Below are 22,169 nucleotides of genomic sequence, written 5' to 3'. Positions count from 1 at the left end.
GCAGATTAAGACTATAATAAGATATCATCACACACATGTTAGAACAGATACAATTTAAGATAGAAACAATATCAAATGTTTACAAGGATGCATAAAAAGTGCGTCTCATACATTGATAATGGGAATGTCAAATGACACAACTTTTCTGGCAAATACTTTTGTAATTTCTTAAAGAAAATAAATAGACATTTACCAATGAGTCAACAATCACATTTCTGGGCATTTATCCCAGAGAAATGAAAGTTAATGTTCACAGAAAACCCCAGAAACCTAAACACAATTATTGTCAGCAGTTTTATTTATGAGTCAAAAACTAGAAATAGCTAAAATATCTACAGTAGGTGAATGGTTAAAGAAACTATGCGATATCCATAATGTGAACTATTCAGCAATAAAAACTTCATGAACTATCGATATACATAACACCTGGGATGAATCTCAAGGGCATAATGTTGAATGAAAAAACCTCAAAAGGTATAGACTATACGATTTTATTTACATTACGCTTTCACCATGACAAAAATATAAAGATATGGTAGTTGTTGACAGTATGGTGGGAGAAAAAAAGATGGGTAGAACTATAAAGGTACAGCATGAAGGAGAAATCTCCGGTGAATTAGTTCTGTATCTGGATTGTGGTGGTGGTTACAGAAATTTAGACATGTAATAAAAGGGCATAAAATTATACAAACACACTATATCAATGTCAATATCATATAATACAATATGATGTAGTTTCATAAGATGTAACAAATGGGTTACCAAAGTCACCAGCAGGATAGGGAAACAGGACCTCTCTATCTTTAAAACTGTCTGTGGGGAGGAGGGAGGGATTGCATTGGGGAGTTATACATGATATAAATGATGAATTGATGGGTGCTGACGAGTTGATGGGTGCAGCACACCAACATGGCATAAGTATACATATGTAACAAACCTGCACGTTATGCACATGTACCCTAGAACTTAAAGTATAATAAAAAATAAAAATAAAAAAATAAAAAAAAAAAGGAAAAAAAAAAAAACCTGGCAGCACAAAAGAACACAATAAGATTCGTTTAGAGTGTCAGTTTTCCATCTCTGGGCTAAAGGGATTAGATCTAAATTGCACATCATTAGGTAAGACTGTGCATGAAAATGTTTGCTTCTTTTGTCCGTAAAATTACTTGCTGTTATTTTAGAAATAGCCAAAAAATATTAATTGGACTAAATAAATCCATTCATATGCAGAAAAAAAAAACTGTCTGTGAATTTGTAATATTTTCAAAATACAAAGTTATAAAGATTTCCCTTTTATAGTGTTACTGTAAACCCTAAAGCTTCCACTAAAAAGATGAAATGCAGAGTTATAGCTAATAAGCCAGCAAAGGAAATAGAATAATGAATATTTTCAATTACTCCAAAACAGGACAGAAAAAAGAGGAAAAGGGAAAGCTGGGACAAATAAAAAACCAATAGATTATAGGTTTAAACCTAATTCTATCAAACACATTAAATATTAATGTTCTAAATATACTCAGTTCAAAGGCAGAGATTGTCAGTTAATAAAAATAAGATCAAATTATAGGCTGTGTTATAAGAAACACACTTTAAATATAAAGACACAAATACGTTAATAAGGATGAATGGTAGTGCACACCGGTAATCCCAGCATTTTGGGAGGCTAAAGCAGGAGGATCCCTTGAGCCCGGGAGTTTGAGACCAACCTGGGCAACATGACAAGGCCCCATCTCTACAAAAAATTTAAAAATTTAACTGAGTACATTGGTGCATATCTGTAGTCCCAGCTACTTGGGAGGCTGCGGTGTGAAGATCACTTGAGCCTGGGAGGCTGAGGCTGCACTGGGCTGTGATCACACCACTGTACTCCAGCCTGCACTCCACTGCACTCAGGAGAAAGCAAGACCCTGTGTCAAAAAAAAAAAAAAAAAAAAAAAGGAAAGAAAGAAGAAAAAGAAATAAAATAAATGTTCGTTGGTTCATTGTTATTTTTTTGTCCATGTGTTTTGACTATTTACAATTCAAGTTCATTTATTTCTGATTATTTGTAACACATTTTCCTGTATATTAATTAAAGATATTAATCATTCATCTATGATATATGCAGTAAATGATTTCCCAGTTTTTCATTTGTGATTTAATTTTGTCAGTGTTATCTTTTCAATATATAAAACACGTGGTATATTTGCATGTTTAAACAAAGTGTAATTTTTTTCCTTAAAAAGAGATAAAGATACAGAATGCTATCATTCTGTATCTAAAGAATACTGAAGTAACTATATTTATATCACACAAATACATTCTAGAGAAAAATACATCAGGGATAAAGAAGGTAATTTCATAATGGAAAAGGTGACTTAATCAAGAAGACATTAAATATTTATGCACCTCAGCTTTAAAACACATGAAACAAAAACTGATGGAATTGCAAGGAGAAATAGCCAAAGATTTCAGTGCTAGTCTCTCAATAATGGACAGAATAAATAGCTAGAAAATTATTAAATGTATAGATCTGAATAGTAGTATTAACTAACTTGTCTTAATTAGTGACTACAGAACCCTCTATCCTAAAATAGCAGGATACATATTAATTTCAACTACATAAGGAAATATTACCAATAAAAGAGCTATTCTGGATTGGACTATTTTTTTAATCAAGAAATTTAAGATACTTGAAGTTATTTTTCCAACCACAGTGGCATCAAACTAGAAGTAAATGACAGAAATATAAAACGAAAATGAAAATGTCTAAACCACTGAAAATAAGCCACACTTGAATAAATAACCTATGGATCAAAGAGAAAATCTACAGGGAAATCAAAATAAACAGTGACCTGAACAAAAATATACATATGACATATCAGATTTTGTGTAGTGTTACCAAACAATGCTTGAAGAGAAATTCATAGCATTAAATATCCATATTAGGATAGGGAAAAATGGTCTTAAATCACTTACTTTATCTTCTGCCTTAGAAAAATAGAAAAAGAAGGTGAATTAAGTTAAGTAGAAGATAGGAAATAATAAAGATCAGAGTTGAAATCAATAAAATGGATAGTAGGCCAAAATTGGAGGAAATCTTTGAAACCAAAGGCTGATTTTTTGAGAAAATTAATAAAATCAATAAATACATCTTTAGCCAGGCTTAGTAAAGTTAGGGAGAAGATACAAATTACCAGTACCAATACAGAAAGAGGAGACATCACTACAGATTCTAAAGGTGTTAAAAGAATAATAAGATAATAATATGAACAACCTTATTTCATGATATTAAGGTTTAAGGGCGAAATGAGTAAATTCCTTGAAAAAGATCTAAGAAAGCTCACTCAAGAAGAAACAGTTCATCTGAATTTCCTGATATATATCAAATAAATTAAATCTGGAGTTAAAAATCTTCCCACTAAGAAAATTCCAGGCCCAGATGACTTTGCTAGTAAACTTTACAAAACATTTCTTTCAGAAAATGGAAAAGAAAGCTATGTTTCCCAATCCATTCTATGAAGCAACCATGACTGTAATACCAAAACCAGGAAAAAAATTCACAAGAAACCCCCCCCGAAACTGCAGACTAGTCTTTCTCATGAATACCTATGTGAAAATTCTAAAACAACAAGCAAATAAAATCTATTGATACGTGAAAAGGATACTATATCAAGAATAAGCAGATTTTGTTTTAGGATTGCAAAGATCCCTTAACATTTGAAAATCAATTTGGAAAGGCCAGCAGGCCTTTTTTTTTTTTTTTTTTTTTTTTAAATAAAAACTGCCAAACGTATTCTAAAATTCATATGGAAATGGAAATGAACTAGAGTGGCCAAAATATCATTGAAAAGAAAAAGTTGGGAAGATGAATCCTGTGTGATTTCCAGACTTAATGGAAAGCTACAGTAATGAAGAAAGTGGTGCACTGGGCATAGTGGCTCAAACCTGTAATCTCAGCACTATGGGAAGATGAGACAGTTGGATCGCTTGAGCCCAGGAGTTCAAGACCAGCGTATGCAACATGGCAAAGCCTCATCTCTACAAAAAATACAAAAATTTGCAGGGCGTGGTGGCACATGTCTGCAGTCTCCAGCTACTTGGGAGGCTGAAGTGAGGGGATCGCCTGAACCTGGAAAGTTGAGGCTGTAGTGACCCATGATTGTGCCACTGCACTCCAGCCTGGGTGACGAGTGAGACACAGGTGTCAGGAAAAAAAAAAAAAAAAAAAAGTGGTATTGTTGTCTTATTAATCCTTAACTATTATCAATTAATTGAAAGTTTACATAGGGTAGAAAAGTGAAATATTGATACATATCATCAATATATATTTATAATTCAAAGGTTGCTAGTGATCCCAAGTCTGTTATAGGAATGTGAGATTTTATTAAGCATAACAAACCAAATGTTGATGTCCAGTTCATAGAAACTCCATCTCCTAGCAGTCTTCTCAGTATTTTGGGAGACTCTAGCAGGTGTCTCACTTGGGCTCAAAATGAAATCTCATGTCTCTTGTGGACCTTTACTACTGTACAGATATCCCTCACCACAGCTTACTGAGGTGTTAGCCTACCAAAGTCCTAGCGGACCTCTGCAGAATGCCTCACAGTACCCTAGCAGGTCCCTATACCATGCCAAATGGGAGATCCTTAAATTATCTTACTGGTTGGCCAGGAGCAGTGGCTCACGCCTATAATCCCAGCACTTTGGGAGGGCGAGGTGGGCAGATCACAAGGTCACGAGTTCAAGACCAGCCTGAACAACATAGTGAAACCCCGTCTCTACTAAAAATATAAAAATTAGCCGGGCATAGTGGTGTGTGCCTGTAATCCCAGCTACTCAAGAGGCTGAGACAGGAGAATTGCTTGAACCCAGGAAGTAGAGGTCGTAGTGAGCCGAGATCATGCCATTGCACTCCAGACTGGGTGACAGAGCGAGACTCTGTTTCAAAAAGAATGTGTATATATATATATATATATATATATATATATATATATATATGTCTCTTACTGGTTTACTTCTTGTCACCTGGGATATGTAAGAAGCCTGTTGGGCAGTATTGACATAATCTCTATTAAAAGTGGTACTTTTAGTATCTTCTGTGGCTCCTCTCTTTAAACATCTCAGATATTGTCTCTCGTATAAAAAAAGACAACGTTGCTGTCCCACACTATCCCTACTGTGTCCTTATGATTGCTGCCTTTTTTGTACAAGCAGAAATACGTCTTCTGGGCACCATCCACTTCATGGACAGCAACTCATGCAAAGAGATTCCTGGGAGTTGTGAGTCTACATGCTCATAGATAGCTGAATTGTGAGTTATCCTCAGTCCCTACCCGCCATCCAGAGTCATTTTTCTGACATAAAACTTTCATAGGCAATCCACACCTTATGGCTTCACCATTGTAAAACTGGTAGAAAGCACAATATGCTATCAACTTCAGCATCATGAGGATTGGGCTGTGTTTTCTACATCCTTTCTCTTTTGAAATGCACATGTTATACAAGACTTAGGTTGTGTGTGATATGAAGGATTTTTCACCAATAGGGACACCATTATTTATGGAACCATTTTACTGATACTTTTTTGTGTTAACTGAACTTGTATATGTAATTATTATCTGGTAGGATCATTTTTTGCCCAATGTTATTTATGGCATGATTTACTAGCATCTCAATTAGGCAATAAATGCATATTTAATTGGGTACCATTATAGGTTCAGTACCATGCTGTGCATAAATACCAGAGTTATACAGACCCAGCCTTCTTTTCTGTTTCTCTCTACACACACACACACACACACACACACACACACACACACATACACATACACATATAACTATATACATATGTATGTATGTATGAGCACAAATTATTTGGGCTGGGCACTGTGGCTCATGCCTATAATCCCAACACTTTGGGAGGCTGAGGCAGAAGGGTTGCATAAGCTCAGGAGTTCAAGACCAACCTGGGCAATATAACAAGACCCTGTCTCTCCAAAAAATAAAGATAAAATATTAGCTAGTCATGATGGCATGCATTTGTAGTCCCAGCTACTTGGGAGGCCGAAGTGGGAGGATCACGTGAGCCCAGAAGTTCGAGGCTGTTGTGAGTTATAATTACACCACTGCACTCCAGCCTTAGCAACAAGGCAACACCCTGTCTCAAACAAACAAAACACCGAATTATTTGGAGTATATAGAATTTGAACTTGTTATGTATGTATGAACAGAAGCTATGTGGAGTATATAGAATTTGAACTTGGCTTAGATGTATGATGAATTCTCAGAGGTTATGATTAATTATTTTTACCTTTCATTCTGTAAGATTTTACTGAATACCTTCTAGATGCTAGAATTTCAGCAATGAGCAAGACTGATAAGGTCTTTGTCTAAGGAAGAACATAGACCCCATAAAATTGGTGTTATGGTTCTTTTAGAATTTGTCTAGCAGGTTTTCTGGTTTTTGCTAGAAAGCTCTCTAATAATTTATAAAATAAAAATGTTTTTGAAAGGGAAGAATTAAATATCATGGGATTAAATGACAGGAGGAGCCAATCTGGGTATACGTAAAATGACTGTTATTTCTGTGCACAGTTGAGTGAAAAGTATTGGAAACTAACATTCACTGAGCAACTACTAGGAAGGCCAGATGGCATTTGAGAGAAAAAGTTGTAGTCTCCGACAGTTCTGGGTTTGGATCCTGCTCTGCTATGCATTCTAGGCAGGATTGTGTTTAGGCAAGTTGTCTATCCCATCTGAGCCTGGATTCCTCATTGGTGCAGAAAGTCAGTAATGGCATCAACCCAATTAAATGAGAGAACAGATGCACACAGGACAGACGCATTCCGCTCACTGCCTGGTTCAAAGTAAACGCTCAGCACATGAGTGCCACCATCGTTCCCCTAAGGAGGCATGCGGTGGATCCTGGTTCTTGCTGTTATGGTCACTCAGGTACTTTAGACTCATAACCATCCTTGGAGGTAGAGCTTATATTTTCCCCAGTTTCCAGATAAGGATACTGAGGTTCAGGGGATTTGAACTAACTTGCCTTTGAGTACATACCCAGCAGGCAGCCATGCTGATTTCGGAGCTCCTTCTCTTTTCATTCATTGCACCGTTTATTGACCTCATATACATTCTTCATCTCCCGGAGTCTCTCTCCTAATCAGTACATCAGGGGTAACAAATCTTAGTGACCTCAGTGAATAATAAGCCCAAGGATTGCAGTGCACGGATTCTTGCTTAAGAATAACAGCGAGTTGGAAAGTTTTTCAGTGTCAACAGAGCAGCCTTATGATTAAAATCACTGAAGAATGCGATGTAAAATGTTTTTATTTCCTCTTGCTTTCTTTCTCCCTTGGAATAATAGTCAGCAGGAAGCACATTTCTGGAAGACTTCTCCACCTCTACATCCTCAGAATATAATAAGGGCCAAGCTGACTGTGTCAGGGTGTTCAGAGTTAGTAGGCACACAAATGAAAAGATGGTACTCTCAGAGTTTTATGAATTTTTCTCTCTAGCAGTCTTGGGGTGGAAGGACATCTTTGAAATTGATGTAGCTATCAACCAGGGGCTAACATTAAGATTTCAGTCGAGGTGTACAGGGTTATGATCTTTCTGTTACTGTCAGAACTGCAGCTGTTGTATTTGCATTGAGCGGTGTTCCGGTGAGAGCAAAATGGGATGTAGGAGAAGCAAAAAGAAATAACAAAACCTATTGAATCGTGGGCTCTACCGGAGGGCATTTGTTAAAGGTAAATTCATCAATAGCTGTTAAGTCATTTGTGTTGAATCATTCTCATAGCCTCACAGCACTTCTTAGTTTTAATAATGGGTCAGAGAGAGGAGCTTGGTGATGGATGCCTTATTATGGTATTTAGGCACTTAATTGCAACTGGGCTTAAAATAGCAGCAGAAGCTGAAACCAGGGTGGCTCAGGAGTAAATTATGTTTTCAGTCTACCAAAACACCCTTTTAAAAATTCAAATGTAGTATTTCTTGACATATGTTTCTTGATACACTGTTACCAGCAGTTTATCAGAGATGGAAGAATGTTAAAATAAACTGGTGACTGGAGTATGGTATCTAAAGACTTTCCTTGTTCATCACCATAAGAGATATTTCTAAAGAAACATTTCGACCCACGTTAAAAATACCTGCAATTATGTTGGTTTGGGGGTGTTCATTCATTCTTCATTCATTTGTCATTTGTTGCTAATGTTAAGGGGATAGGGCAATGTATGAGACAGACCCTTGCCTTCATGGACTAATTATTACTTCAGTGTGGAAGTGAGAAAAACATAAATAATAATAACAATAAATGCCAAAGGAGATGTGTGTGATGAAGAAACCAGGAAGCTGAAATAGTGAGTGATGGTAGAAGATACAGTAGTTTTTGCTTCAGATCAGCAGGCCAGGGAAGAGCTCTTGGAGAAGAACCCATTTAAGCAGAGGTCTAAGTGATATGAAGGTCCCAACTGGCCAAAAGTGGGAAGGATCATTAGAAACAGAAACAGCATGTTTAAAGGCCCTGATGTGGGTAAGAACTAAAAGGAGACCAGGGTGGCCAAGCTTAGCAGAGAAGTCAGTGGAGGGGTAGGATATAGGTTTGAATAGCAAGGTAAAAGTCAGGTCCTGTGTGGCCTTTTCAGTTACTTTACATTTTATTCAAAATTCAGTGAGAAAAAATGAAGAGTTTTAAGGACGAGAGTATTGAGCTCTTATGTATATTATTAGGAGATTCCTTTTATTGACTCTAGAATGGGTGGGGAGTAGGTGGCTAAGGAGGAAGTTGACAGTGGTGCGGGAGAGAAGTCACAGTGGCCTCTACCAGAAAAATGAATGGACTGCAGATGCACTTAGAAGACATGCTAGCAGACAAAGAGGAACTAGCTAGGAAGTTCCCTAAACCTGGGTGGTCTGTATTCTTGGGGCATTTGCACCCTGCTGACTGAACATCCTGACTCCTTATGTCTAAGTTCATGTATAGCAACTCTTTGCCTCACTTGTAGGTGAAATGATTTTGGTCACTAGTTGGATAAAGAACTACAAAGGTAGAACACACAGTACTTCCTCCGCACATCTGATTTGGGAGTTTTGAACTTTACTTGTCTTAGACTGCATGAAATGTCAAAGGAAGCCAATACTGTTGGTTCATTTCTTGAGTCCGTTGGTTATCATCAGCTTGCTACTTACAATATATAAGCGGATAAAACCAGGGGCGGCAATTCCAGGCGATGAACCTGAGTTGTTTACTGCCCCTGTGGTCTCATGAAGAATGGGTGATTATCGTAACCCACTTGCTATTATTTTCATAACAAAGCTGCCTCTGACCAGCTACAATCTTGGACTTACATAATTGAATTTTAGATGGAGATGCGCTGCTGGTTTATATGAATTTTCCACGGGTGCCAGCATGAGTCCAGGCTTTAACAAACAATATTTTTAATTGAGATTTTATGTCTTTGCCCTCAAATCAAGTCCTTTAATAGGATCCCAGTTGGAATAGGTGACTCAGTAACAAGTTACCACTGCTTTCAACTTCAGAAAGGTGTTAATTTCTCTAACTCCTGCTGGGTGTCCATCTACTCTGGTGACCCACTGCCTGCGTGTACCATAAAAACGAGTGTTTTGCATTCCATTATGTTCAAAGTATAGCCTTAGTAATCTGCATATGTCTTGTAGGATGTGCTGGCTTTGTTCCATCAGACAACATTAAGATGGAAAAGTATTAACAATATTGATTTGTCATTTATAACATTGAAGTTATAGATTGAAATGAAATTTGGATGTACTCCAAACCTCCAATAAGTTTGACATTATCGGGTGAAATACAATGATCTTAGTCTAATTAATATGCTGTGTCCATATGACAACAGTAGAGAGAATGAAGCAAGAAATTGGCCACAAGGAAGTGATGGCTCCATGTTTCAAGTATTTGTAGAATTTAGAGATTGAATATGACATTCTCCATCGCTGGATGTTGCTATGTGCTGGAAGCTGTGTTCTTTCCATGTTTGTTCATGTTTGAAAGCGAGTTAGCGCATTCCTAAAGAGTAGAGTGATACTCTTCACTGAACTTTGTAAACTTCTTTAAGCTTCTTATTATGACATCTTGCCATAATGTTCTTCCATTCACCTGCTCTGGAATACCTGTAATAACTCTAACACACACACATTTCTGCGCATCAGTTTCATGCAACATGCGCACCTATCTTGATTTCAGGCTTTCCTATCCCCCTTTCCCTTACTGCTTCTTGACTTCCACCCTTTCCTGCTGGTTATGAAATTCTCAAACTTTATTCCTACTTCAATTTTTTCTTTTTCTTTTTCTTTTTTTTTTTTTTTTTTTTTTTGCAGGGTTCTATGTTCTCTGTCAGCCTCTCTGCTCACATATTTCAGTTTCTCTGTTGTCCCAGAGAATTTTTATCTTCCTATTGGCAATATGTTTGTACAGTGTGAATATGTAATAATTTTGCTTGGTTGCTATCGAGAAGGGAAAATATACAAATGTGCAAATTTCAAAATTGATTTGAACTGTTTCATAGTGGTCATATAGTATTATTAGGAAGTAATGGCATAAAAACTATGAATATTGAACAACTTGAGTAAACATCATATATGCTGAAAATTGTAGGGGGTATTTTAATGATGTCTGAAATCTACTTTGAAATGCACCAAAAATAAGATGGGTTGATGGTTGGAGAGATGGATGGACAGATGGAAATAGCTGGGATAAAGCAAGTATAGTAAAATGCCAGTAGTAGAATATAGGTGGTAGATATATGGATGTTTGCTATAAAATTCTTTCACCTTTGCTGTTTTGAAATTTGCATACTGCAATATTGGAAAAATACGGTACAAAAGTGAATAGTCATATAGTTAACTCATAGACTGAGATAAAAATCATGTGCCTGCATTAATATCTATTCTTTTATTCAGGGATGCTTTCGGGACCATAGTTGCAGCAAGATCATCTTGCCATAACCCAATGTCCCCCTTTCATCTCCTATACCATGTCTCCCTGCCTGTTTTCTTCTTCTCTTTGAATATTTGTTACATCTGTCTTAATAGAAACTGTGCAATTTCTTCTCTTCATCAATACCTGTAAGTAGAACCAGCAACAGAGCAAAAGGGAGAAAAAGAAACATACTTCTTGCCTTCCTTCCTTTTCTGTCTCCCTACGCGAAGGCTGGTGCCCTCCTCCTCGCTTGTGTCTTGTGTCAGAGTTAGCGGAGCAACTCTGGCCTCCTTGGATTTATGTGACTCGGAGTGAGAGAATGCTGCCACCGTTGAGGCTGTTGCCTGCTCTACATTGATTGAGTTTCCTGGGCTTGAGGGATTTTTGCCGAGCTGAGTTTTATGGTTGATATGCTCTTGGTTATTTATCATAAAATCATTCCAACCAAGCTGTTTACTGGTTTGAATGCTTAATTACTGAAGGAGAAGAGACTCGCTCCTTTTGGAGCTGAGTGTTGACTTGGATGCTTTTTTACTGGGTTATCTTCTGGTACCCAACTCTTACTGAGTAGTTTTATACAGTATACATACCACCCTTCAGAATAAAAAAATAAAGACCTCCATGATTTTACCTAAGTATTTGGAACAGTACAAAGACATATCATTTTACTTCGTATTATGACATCATTTTTCTTTTGAATAGAAATTGATTGCAAAACTCAACACTCAGGCAGCTACAGCTATATGAAAGGATCTATGCTCCGAGGTTCAGATGAGAATGTTCACCTGGTTTCTTCAGATCAATTTCCAGAAATGCATTGCTGACTCTCCCCTAACTCAATATCCTCAATCCAAATTGCATAAATGGTGTTGGATATAATTATCTCTCTGAAAAATTTCACCTAAATTGGAATTAAATTTATTTGTAAAAGCAAAGTCATCTTGGGAATTATATTTCGAAACCTGCGGTTGAAGATTTAGTGAATGAAGCTCTTTCCTGGTGCTTCTTCCACAATTTCAGCTCGTCTTTTTCATGAGGAAAATCAAAGCACTCTTTGCGTTCCCACTGCTCCCTCCTCAGCACTAATTCCCACATACAATTTCTCTCTACAAATTGGCCTCCACTAATTTTTGGCATTGGTTGTGTCTTGTTGAATTTTTCAGGAGCACACTTTTATATATGGGCATGTTGTTTTGGAGGTGGGAGAAAGAGAGAATAAGAGAGATATGCAGGAGGCCGGGCGCAGTGGCTCAAGCCTGTAATCCCAGCACTTTGGGAGGCCGAGACGGGCGGATCACGAGGTCGGGAGATCGAGACCATCCTGGCTAACACGGTGAAACCCCGTCTCTACTAAAAATACAAAAACTAGGCGGGCGAGGTGGCGGGCGCCTGTAGTCCCAGCTACTCGGGAGGCTGAGGCAGGAGAATGGCGGGAACCCGGGAGGCGGAGCTTGCAGTGAGCTGAGATCTGGCCACTGCACTCCAGCCCGGGCGACAGAGTGAGACTCCGCCTCAAAAAAAAAAAAAAAAAAAAAAAAAAAAAAAAGAGCTATGCAGGAAACGGAATGTTTTAATGCCAAGATAACCTGTCAGAACACCTGAAATATTTACTACAGTTTTGATGTTTCATTTATCTCTTAGTCAGCGGGGTATTGTGTTGTTTCATTGTTTTATCATGGAGTACTGTGGCTCTTTTAACTGTAAGGAATTAGAACTTTAGTAAAAACAACTTTTAATCACTTTGCTATAAATGTAATACTACAGAATTATTTTATTGTAGTATGACTTCCCTGTTACTCAAAAACAACTTGTCACCCTTTGTACTTTGGGCTTCTTTTTTTTTTTCTCCCCTTCTTTTAACTGTTGCCCCTATTTGGAGCGATCATACTTAAAGTAATATGGATTCTTTCAGAGCTGCCAAAAGGTGAAATTGACTTTTTGAGAATGTATTGCTGAAAACTGCAGCCGATGCACTTTTCCCACGTAGAAACATCCTGTGTGTTAAGACCAAAAGGGACAATTTACAGCCAGTTTCAAATTGCTAGCTGAGGTCAATAAGTGCCCACTTCTGCAATCACATCAGCCCTTTTTGGATGACAATACACAATGAGGTGCCTCCCAGGGAGTGACTACCTGGGAACTGCCACCTCCATTGGCAGCAAAACCCTTTTCACAAGTTTTCTTTGGTCGTTCATAGTAGAAACCTTTAAAAGTCTTCAACCTTTAATTTTAACCATTTTAAAAATACATACTGTACTACCATTTACATATAACTGGGTTTATTTAAAAATTATATGGATTGGGGAAAGGATATCCTTTTCAATAAGCAGTGCTGGGAAACATGGATATCCATACGCAGAGGAATGAAACAAGACCCTATCTCTCACCGTCTACAAAAATCAACTCAAAATGCATTAAAGATTGAAACCCGATACTATAAAACTACTAGAAGTAAACATAGGTAAAACGCATTAAGACATTGGCCTGGGCAAAGATTTTATCTAAGACTTCAAAGGCATAGGCAACAGAAACAAAAATATACAAACAGGGCTATATTAGACTAAAAAGCTTTGGCACAACAAAGGAAACAACGAATGGAGGGAAGGGAGGATCTGTAGAATGGGAGCAAATATTTGCAAGCTATTCTATCAACTCATATCCAGAATATAAGACAAGGAACACAGTCAACTCTATAGCAATAATAATAATAATCCTATTTAAAAATGGGCAAAAGATCTGAATAAACATTTCTCAAAAGAGGACATACAGGCCGGGCACGGTGGCTCACACTTGTAATCCCAACACTTTGGGAGGCCGAGGTGGGTGGCTCACGTGAGGTCAGGCCAACCTGGCCAACATGGTGAAACTGTGTCTCTACTAAAAATACAAAAAAAAAAAAAAAAAAAATTTAGCCAGGTGTGGTGGCACATCCCTGTAATCCCAGCTACTTGGGAAGCTGAGGCAAGAGAATCCTTTAAATCCAGGAGGCGGAGGTTGCAGTGAGCTGAGATCGTGCCATTGCACTCCAGCCTGGGCAGCAAGAGCGAAACTCTCTCTCAAAAAAAAACAGCCAACAGATACCAAAAAAAAAAAAAAAAAAAAAAAGCTTACCATTACTAAAAACAAACAAACATGCAAACGGACAACAGGTATAAAAAAATACTTAATATCACTAACTATCAGAGAAATGCAGATCAAAACTTCAGTGAGGTATTATCTCATCCCAGTTAGAATGACTATTATCAAAAAGACAAAAAATAACAAATGCTGGCAAAGATGTAGAGAAAAGAGAACTTTTATGTACTGTTGGTTGGAATGAAAATTGGCACAGCTAATAGGGAAAACAGTACAGAGATTTCTCAAAAATCTAAAAGTAGAACTACCATAAATCCAGCAAAATCCCACTATGGGTATTTACCCAAAGGAAAGAATATGAGTATCTCAGAGGACCTGCACACCCATGTTTACGCAGCACCATTTACAGTAGCAAAGATATGAAATCAACCTAAGTGTCCTTTAAGAGATGATTAGATTTAAATGTGGTATATACATACAAGGGAATACTATTCAGCCCTGAAAAAGGATGAAATGCTGTTCGTTACAGCAACATGGATGGAACTGGAGGGAGGCCATTATGTTAACTGAAATAAGCTGAGCACAGAAAGACAAATATCACATGTTCTTACTCATATGTGGGAGCTAAAAGATGCTGATGTCTGGAGGATAGAGAGTAGAATGGTGGTTACCAGAGGCTGAGAAGGGTGGAGAAGGTGGGATGAGGGGAGGTTGGTAATAAGTACCAACATACAGTTAGATAGGAGTGAGTTCTAGTGTTCCACAGCATAGTATGGTGACGATGGTTAACAACAATTTATTGTACATTTCAAAATAGCTAGAAGAAAAGATTTGAAATGTTTCCAACACATAGAAATGACAAGTGTTTGAGGTGATAGATACCCCCCAGTTACCCTGATCATAACACATCGTGTGCATGTATCAAAATATCACATGTAACCCATAAATATGTACAATTATTATGCATCAGTAAAAAAAGATTTTAAAAATTATAACAACATCCAGGTTTTCTTTCTTTCTTTCTTTCTTTTTTTTTTTTTAATGAGGCAAACACTGTCCTCTATTACACTGAACTGTCACACCTTTAAGAAGTTGGTCCAAACTACTATCTTCTTTATACCAATAAGAAGGATCAGGACATAGAAAGTTAAGTAAATGGTCCAAGTCAGTAAATGTGGATTCATGATTTTGAAACTGTATGGTCGGATTTCAGGTACTGTCGTCTTAATGCCTTGCTGTGAGATTTGAGATCCACGATAACTTGGCATTGTTGAGATATTGGGAAGCTACTATCAGAATCAGTCCTTTGCTTGCTTTGTTAGTGTAAACTAGAGATAATTTAGTATAAAATGTCCCAATAAAAACATTCCCCCAAGCATATGTAAACCACGACATAATAGATGTATCAAAGTAGCAGAATGCTATTATGTGCAAGAGATTAACCAGACTGAAGCTATTTGTCATAGCAACGGGTGCTAGAGTTGACAAATTACAATTGAACCCAGTTTGTAGCAAAATGTTAGACAGAGCCTTGGCACTGATTAATTGATGTGAACGTCCAGCCTAGAATACATTAGAGCAATTTAAGTATCATTCAAAACAGAATATAACCATGCTCTCTAAAACATCCCAAACTGTACCAGGCAACTAACTTTGTTTGATTCTATAATGCAAATATTTTATGCCTAAGACTTTTAAAGCACAGACTGTGTTAGTAGCCAGACACACCACCAATTTAGTAATTTTTAATGAAAAAGAAAATACATTTTACATTAAATGCTTATATTGATTGTCAAGGAGCCTGACTACAGATCTTTTAAAACTTGCAGCATAGGGTTAAGAGGGACCATCCTCTCTTAGAAATTTCTTAAAAAGAAATTTTAACTCTGGGTAATGTGTTTACCCTAATTAGATAAGAAACCTCATCCTAATAAAATTAATGGACTGAAGGTGACGTGTTCAGGGAGAGGAGGGAAAGAGTTTAGAAAGCAGAAAAATTTTTGCTTTCTGAGCTAGAAAAATGGATGTTGAACTTAAATCTCTTCAGACAATGAGCTGGTCATATCTTCACAAGAATAGGCTACCTCTTTCTTGCATTTAAGGTTTCTGTTATGAAACAGGGAACATGGTTATATTCTACTGAAAAGAAAGTTGAAATGGAGTAGAATCAGTGGAGTTTCATATTACCTATCAATTCTTTTTTTTTTTTTTTTTTTTTTTTGAGATGGAGTCTCACTCTGTCTCCCAGGCTGGAGTATGGTGGCATAATCTCAGCTCACTGCAACCTCCGCCTCCTGGGTTCAAGTGATTCTCTGGCTTAGCCTCCTGAGTAGCTAGGATTATAGGCACAAGGCACCACACCTGGCTAATTTTTGTATTTTTAGTACAGATGGGGTTTCACCATGTTGGCCAGACTGGTCTCGAACTCCTGACCTCAGGTGATTCGCCTGCCTCGGCCTCCCAAAGTGCTGGGAACACAGGCATGAGCCACTGCGCCCAGCTCCAATTAATTTTTTACTCACCCAACTTCATTTCTTGATATGTCAGTCATCTCTCTCTCTCTCTCTCTCTCTCTCTCTCTGTGTGTGTGTGTGTGTGTGTGTGTGTGTGTGTGTGTGTGTGTGTGTGTGTATTTTCAGTTTTTGTCCATCTGATAGTCGCTGTTGTTTTCATTGTGAGCATATGAGTTCCAGTTCCAGTATTTCTCTGGCAGAGCCTTTTGTTCTTTTAACATGTAGGGATTTATTTAGGTCCATTACTTGTTTTCCCTTCGTCTTTGCCTTTTCTTAAATTTCAACTTTAATAATAGTCTTTAATAGAATAACAGTGCATTACCTTTCATTGACTAAATTTATGCTGAGGAATTTATGCTAAAGAAACAATAAGGAATATGTGCCAAGATGTGGCTATGAGGATGTTCATTACTAGATTGTTTATAATAGCGAGACAGTGGAAAATTACCCAAATGGCCTAGAACAAGGAAGTGATGAAATCAAGTATGGTATAAGGCTACAGTGAAATTCTCATTCGTTTATTCATCATCTATCAAATATTAGTTGAGAGGATATTTTTTTATCAGCCGTTGTGGCAACTCTAACTATGTAGCCTTCAAAGGCATTAATAGTGATATGGTGGAAGAATCGTCAATGGCACAGCAAAAGGCCAGCATATAGCTCAGGCAGTCCAAACTCAGTGAGATCTTCTTTTCATTAAAAGATAAAAGGACAGTAGAAATATATTTTCTTAAAAAATCTGTACGTACGCAAAGATAAGTGTCGCTTTGTTTGACTCCTTGGATATTTATTCTCTAACTAGTTTGTAATGAATTCCTCATGTCTTTAAGCAGAAAACAAATTGTAAATGGTTTAAAAAGGCAATTGTTTTAAAGGGTTGACGAAAGCATTGGCACCTATGTTTCTGTTATCTATGAAGGTGAAAGGGGAATCAAGATGGTTTCAGTCTTTTGTTTCTAAAGCCAATGGAATTCTTCAACATCTTAACTATCTTTTAACTCTTGCTATTATAAGAAGTGATATTTTAATGTTTAGGAAAGGCATGTGTTATTAAGAAAAAATAAGATAAAATACCAAGGATATTAGCAATCACCGTGGACTGGATGGTATGTGGAAAGGTAGGCAGTAAATGCTTTTAGAAGGAGTTGTTAGTCTTCTCGACAGTTTAGCATTCAATCTAGTTTTGTGTTGGTAGACTGACTTGAAGAAGTAGACTGAATTGGGTGAGACAAATAAAATCATGTACTGGAGTAGAGAGATCCAATCTTTCCCTTTCTCTGCAAGGTTTGTATTTAGGTTATAAAAATAACTGTGGGAGGGAAGATTAGGGCAAGGCACAGCCTTGGTGCAAGACGCAGAGATGAGCAGTCATGTATTTCACACAGAGTAGGGTCAGAGAGTGCAACTGGAACCAACACCAACAGTGTGTGGCCCCAGGGAGTGGCGCTGCCTCTGGTCAATGCCACCCATCAGGACTGGACTGTAATGGATAGATCTTCCTAGCACTGCCTCTGGTCAGTGCCACCCATCAGGATTGGACTGTAATGGATAGATCTTCCTAGCACTGCCTCTGGTCAGTGCCACCCACCAGGATTGGACTGTAATGGATAGATCTTCCTAGCTCTCTCCCTAAAAGTTGACTCAGCCATCTTTCCAATTAATAAGAAAATACCAAACAGAACATTAAAGTTTACAGCTTCACATTTTCAAATTAAATTATCTATTGATTCGTAGGGGCCTGCCATTAAAAATCAGCACCACCACAACTGACAGTGCCTTGAAAATATTCATCATGATGACTTTGATCAAATTGTAAATGTGGATCTGAACTTTATTTTAGAAGTAAAGGAGGCAAATGAGCAATAAATTTGAAGCCCAGGTAATTGGGGGGAAAGTAATCAATTTAATCAGTCCCAAGAGCTAAGTGATTCAGAGAATTGACACTTGGATATTTGGTTGAAGTCTTTTGTCTGAAAATGTCACTTGTATATGTTTAGGAAAATATTCTATACCAGACATACATCTAGTCTTTGCATCTCTTACACTGTTAGTTTTTAGTTTTTAAGCGTACACTCAAGGTAATAGTTTTCCTGTTAGTTTTTAGTTCTTAAACATACACTCCAGGTAATAGTTTTCCTTTTTCCCAATCTCCTTTTTTTATTTTATTTTATTTTATTTTATTTTATTTATTTATTTTTTTTGAGACAGAGTATCATCGCTCTGTCACCCAGGCTGGCGTGTAGTGATGCGATCTTGGCTCACTGTAACCTCTGCCTCCCAGATTCAAGCAGTTCTCTGCCTCAGCCTCTCAAGTGGCTGGGATTACAGGTGCCCGCCACCATGCCCGGCTAATTTTTGTATTTTTAGTAGAGACGAGGTTTCATGAACTTGGCCAGGCTGGTCTTGAACTGCTGACCTAGTGATCCACCTGACTCGGCCCCCTAAAGTGCTGGGATTACAGACATGAGCCACCACGCCCAGCCCTCTCTCTCCTTGTTGCTACTACACCATCCATACTCCAGTCACTCAAAACAATTACATCTCCCATTCCAAGCAGGTACTTGTTTCCTTACTCTAACCCCACATTGTCTTCACCTCTAGATTGAAGATCATTCATCTCTGACATTTTTTGTTCAACCACAGCCCACTTATACCTGCCTTCTCATGTGCCCCTCAAGCTTGGCAACTCTACAGATGCTAAGATGAAATATAGTGTAGATGTTAAAAGGATTCCTCTGGAGCCTGATTTCCACATCTGGTTCTATCTCCTGCTAGTTGAGTTACCTTGGGAAATTAACTTAGCTTTCTGCTACCTCTGTCTTCTCCTCTGTAAAATGTAGTAACAATACATAAAAGTTCCTTAGAGTTATAATTAGAATTAGATAAAATAATACTAAATAATTACAAATAACATGTAGAGAGTGATAGGTTATACGTGTAATGTTGTCTAGAATTCAGACTTCTAGTGAAAATACTGAATTGGGTGTTCAGTAAACTAGTAATATGTCAATGTTAGCTTTTTCATAGTAATTTTTAGCAACCCTTACTAGTGCACTTAGAAGCTAAATATTAGCAAACAGTATTTAATTTGAACATACCACCACTGACAATGAAATTACAGGTTACCTACCTGTAAGAACAAAAGAAAAGGTTTAGATTTTTGGATTAGTTTGTGGCTCACCAGTAGGACCCCTTTACAAGGTATACTCCCACGGTCATTATGTTCAAGGGTTGAAACCCTAGACTACTATATTTAATTCTCCTCAGGAATCTTAGATGTGAAAGGAACAGCAAAAGTCATTTTATCAAGATTTAGTCCTGGTACCAGAACTCCATTAAACTTGGCATTTGATTATTTGTTTTGGGACCCAGTGATTTGCTACAGAATCGGTTGAGTTCTAGAGATACAAAAATAGTACGGTAAATAGTAAGGTAAAGAAAAAATAGTAAGTAAAGAAAATAGTAAGGTAAAGACTAGCCCCAAGGGGATAGGGGCTAGTCAGGGAGACAGGCAAGTAAACAGGCAATTGCAAAATAAAAACCAGGTGTTACCAGAGTCATAGTGACTCTGAAAGAAGGTACATCTCCTTGCCTTGGGTGGGAGTCAGTGGGTACCAAAAGAATTTCTGAGACAGGTAACATCTGAGCTGAAACCTGAAGAACAAGTAGGAGTTCCCCAAATGAAGGTAGAGGAATAGAGAAAAGAAGTTTCCCCAGTGCAAATAGAAACATGCAAGATACAGGATGCCACATTCATTCAGTGGCTATTTATTATTAAGGTCCTATAATATGTCAGGACTGTATTACGATAACTTATGGAAATGCCAGACCACTGTCTCTCCACCTCTAAACTGAGTTTTTCCAGGGCAGAAATTGTCCCATTTATCTTTGCTAACCTAATGCCTTTGGCTTAATGTTTATCAAATGGAAGATATTCGATAATTATTAGTTGAAGAAATGAATTAATCAGTACATGGTTTATCATCAATTTCTTCCTGCTAGTGAGAAGCAAAGTCATTAGAAAAACCACTGACCAGGATGGGGGTCAGCAGTAGAGACTTGCAGCCCATCACTAGTGATTACCTTCCTGGTGGAGAGCCATCCATTCTGTCAGTATTGTTTGGCACAACCATTCCACCAGTGAACTGTATCTTCATCGGGCCTGTACACCTGTCTTATTCATGGATATTCCACAAGCATAATGGCAGATGTGTGATTTCTGACCTCTCCTCCAACCTGGTTGACTTGGGTTATAGCAACAGAGAAAATGAGCTTTGCTTGGGGTAATTTCTTAACAAACTATCATTGACCATTATTCATCAACAACCGCTTGCCTTTCCAGTGTCTCACCAATTCCATATTTCATTCTCTGTTCTACCTCCCATCAAAGTATCCGGTCTGTTTTAGAATCTACCTTTTTATTAGAATGTTTGCCCCTTTTAGCCTAATAGTACCTTTATCATTCCAAAACCACTGGACGGATTCCACACAAACATGAAATGTTTAAATGTGTTCACACTGAAATGTGTGGAAATAGCAAATGGTCTTTTGTTATCACTTTTAAAGATCTTCTGAAATTCATCTATTTCATCTGCATATTGAAGTACCTGCTTATGTTCAGGAACCTGTGCTTAGCGTTTGTATGTATCCTGTGGTTCCCAATATTAATGAGGCCTGGAGAAAGTTGAATCTGCAAAGTTCTTTACGGTGGCCATGAGGGAATGAGGTAGCAGGATGTTAATGCTGTCTGCATGCTGTGAAGGATGATAAACTGTACTTGGGTGACCTTATTAATCACTCATAATGTGATCTCAAATGTATGTGCATTTTCTGTGCCTCCCAGCCTTTGCCTATGGAGAGGAAAAAGTGGGCATTCCCTAGTCACCTTAAGCTCTAGATGCCCTCAATGTCTTCCACTCGAGCATCTGAACTTCATCCCACTTTTATGACAGCAGCTGGCATGCAAATTGGCTGGACCTAAAAGCACTCCAGTTCACCTCCCGTTGCTCAATCTGTGCACAAATGATCAAGCTCAGCAATTCTGAAAATGGCCCACCCTTTTAAAGGGAAAATCTAAAATACTTTCAGTCCCAATGATAGTTGGGCCAAGCAGTGTCTGGTAGCCCATTCTTAGTTCTGTTACCAGCCGGTCATGCAGGTTAGCTTGATGAGCGCCACTCTTTGTCGTCTTTCCACCTGTCCTTCTCTGTCCATTCACTGATTTATTCATTCATTCATTCATCCCATGGATGCTTACTGAATGTCCACTGAATGTTGGAGCAACAACAGGAAATAAGGACATGGTTTCTGTCCCCATGGGACTTACATTCTATTTGGATATACTAGGGAGAAAAAAGAGTAAACAAAACAATTAGAGATGATAATTATTAACAGTAAATGCATGGGCCCGGTGCGGTGGCTCATGCCTGTAATCCCAGCAGTTTTGGAGGGTGAGGCAGGCAGATCACTTGGGGTCAGGTGTTCAAGACCAGCCTGGCCAGTATGGTGAAATCCTGTCTCTACCAAAAATATAAAAATTAGGCATGGTGATGAGTGCCTGTAATCCCAGCTACTCAGGAGGCTGAGGCAGGAGAATCTGTTGAACCCAGAAGGTGGAGGTTGCAGTGAGTCAAGATTGT

The 22,169-nt window shown here is 37.9% G+C and overlaps 1 non-coding gene across 1 annotated transcript; it reads left to right on the top strand.

Moving 5' to 3' along the window:
* The first annotated feature begins 6,399 nt into the window (after positions 1-6,399).
* LOC115895329 lies at positions 6,400-6,461 on the top strand. Its single transcript, XR_004055536.1, has one exon. It is a non-coding gene; the product is annotated as a U7 small nuclear RNA (small nuclear RNA).
* The last annotated feature ends 15,708 nt before the right edge of the window (positions 6,462-22,169 follow it).

This window comes from Rhinopithecus roxellana, chromosome 20 (genome assembly GCF_007565055.1).
Source record: "Rhinopithecus roxellana isolate Shanxi Qingling chromosome 20, ASM756505v1, whole genome shotgun sequence".
In the NCBI taxonomy this organism is placed as follows: domain Eukaryota; kingdom Metazoa; phylum Chordata; class Mammalia; order Primates; family Cercopithecidae; genus Rhinopithecus; species Rhinopithecus roxellana.
Note: the sequence above shows the minus strand (reverse complement) of the source record. Positions and strands in the feature narration are given on the sequence as shown.